The following is a 2,362-nucleotide window of genomic DNA, read 5'->3' on the forward strand; positions in this document are numbered from 1 at the left end:
AAATAAAGGATGGAAAAGTAGCACAAGTGAGCAAAAGTAAAGAAAAAAAAACAATTGAAGAAAGCAATGTAGAAATAAACACACCGTACAATTAGAGTTGAGTAAAGTGAAGTACATGACGGCTACAAATACTGGAGATGAAGTACAAAAGCATAGAAAAATTGGAACTTAGTAGAAAAAAGAAGAGATAAAATACACACTAAACAATTACAAATGGAAAATAAAGCAGAAAGATAAAAAAATACAATAATCAATACGAAATAGTGAATTATATATAGATAGGACTGTTTGTTTTGAATTTCGCGCAAAGCTACACGAGATCTGTCTGCGCTAGCCGTCCCTAATTTTGCAGTGAAAGACTAGAGGGAAGGCAGCTAGTCATCACCTTCCACCCCTAACTCTTGGGCTACTCTTTTGCCAACGAATTGTGGGATTGCCCGTCACATTATAACGTCCCAAAGGGTGAAAGGGCGAACCCGCGACCCCCAGATTGCGAGTCGAGTGCCCTAACCACATGGCGATGCCGGGCAAAAAATAAGATAGAAAGGCGTAAAACAATTACAATTAAGGAAAGGAAGCAAATAGATTAAGCAATACTAAAATTCACATTAAAGAATAGTTATAAAATATGGTATTTAAGGAAAGAAGTGACAAATTAGAATGTGTTTTCTTTTTTTTTTCAATGGTTGATTGCGTACGCTTAAGGGTAATTAAACATCAGACGTAAATACAAAATGCATTAATTTGTGATTGGCTTTTTAAAACTAGAGTTTCTCATAAAAAGTGGATACTCTTCTCAAAATATTGTATTGATGTAGATACTAAACTAACAAAATATCTTGTGTTCATAGGCTATCAAGTTAAAGTCATGATAATAAAGGCATGTATCGTAGTTTACAAAACAATTACAATGTCGCTTATTTACGCGTGAAGCAAGTGACATTCAAATAATTAAGCGATTTATTATACCAAAGTGTTGGAAAAATTACCTAAAGTATAGAAAAACATAAAACGAGAAAAACTGTAAACTAACGTACACTGCGCATATATATCGGTAAGACATCTAGCAACAATGCCAAAACCTAACAAAAACAGAATAAGATAACGAATAAAACACAAAAAAGGTTACCAGAGATTACACTGTTTATTAGCTGGTTATCACTATGTTTCAATCCAAAATGTTTTCTTATCTGTCGGTTGGTCCATAGCAATATCGATTTCTTTATTCTTATTTTTTTTCCCTTTCCCTGAAGATTCTAGTTTTTGTGATACCCAGTGAAGGCTCTCTCGCTGGAGTTTTATCTGGGTCTTCGCATTTTATCCAAATATAATTTGTACTAAAAGAAAGGTATGAATGTTGGTTATCGAATAAAAAAAATAAAAATAAATGACACTACGAAGCAAGTGCAGACACCCCACTCGTGTGTGTGCGGACACATGTGGTTTCTCTCCTAATACCATAAATTATTACAAGCGTCATGAGTTCACAAATGGCACCCAGCTTATATGTGAAGAAGGGAGATCAGGCAGACAAACACGTCATTGTCTGCGGCTTATACGTGGGATCTATGACGAGATGACAATTGATGAAGTTTTCATTCGTATCTTCTATACTGCTACTCGCATCAAAACATGTTTATATCTCTCCTTTTTACAGTACGGCTGTATATTTAGCTCGTTATGTATTGTATTATAAAGTAGTCGTGTTTTAATTTACGATACGGCTGTATAAAAACGTTACGAAAGTTAACACACGACTACTTTATAATACAATACATAACGAGCTAAATATATTTATTTTCTATGTATATACGTTATTTTGCTAATTTTGCTACCAACTCTGGCTTTTTAAGTCACATTATGCTGTGTAACATGAGAAGTAAACTCAAAACGGAGTTGATATGACTGAGCAATAGAGTCAGTGTTTTAATAAGCCGTCTCTCACTTTTGTAGAAAAACTGCGGCCATCATTTTCCTTTGTCAAGATTTTGATATAATTTTAAATGAACAATTAGCTAATATGTGCATCGTGTTATTAACATGACTTTCACACAGGCCTGCAACTGTCTTGCGGTAGGATTAGCATGGACTTATAAGGAACAAAGAAAAGTACAAAGATAAATAATATTAATAGTTTTCATTGGTGATATTTTGTCATTGTGTATGAAAATATACTAAAAAGAATATCCAGGTTTAGAAGTTAATCTTAAATGTACATCTGTATACAACCTGTGAACAATCAAAGCAAATATTATTTAGATGCAAAACATGTTTAAAGTAATACAGCATATATACAAACCACTTAGGAGTATCATATTTAGTTGTTTAGAAGATATGATATACTTATGATACGCTTAGTTGT

The 2,362-nt window shown here is 33.2% G+C and overlaps 1 long non-coding RNA gene across 2 annotated transcripts in view; it reads right to left on the reverse strand.

The window, feature by feature from the left end:
- Nucleotides 1-1,470, reverse strand: part of LOC111086565 — a 10,008-nt gene extending 8,538 nt beyond the window's left edge. For both annotated transcript variants that reach the window (XR_002611303.1, XR_002611301.1), the window contains exon 1: nt 1,130-1,470. This is a non-coding gene — a long non-coding RNA (uncharacterized LOC111086565). The remainder of the gene's footprint in view (nt 1-1,129) is intronic.
- Nucleotides 1,471-2,362: the final 892 nt, after the last annotated feature.

Source organism: Limulus polyphemus, unplaced genomic scaffold (genome assembly GCF_000517525.1).
Source record: "Limulus polyphemus unplaced genomic scaffold, Limulus_polyphemus-2.1.2 Scaffold45, whole genome shotgun sequence".
Lineage (NCBI taxonomy): Eukaryota > Metazoa > Arthropoda > Merostomata > Xiphosura > Limulidae > Limulus > Limulus polyphemus.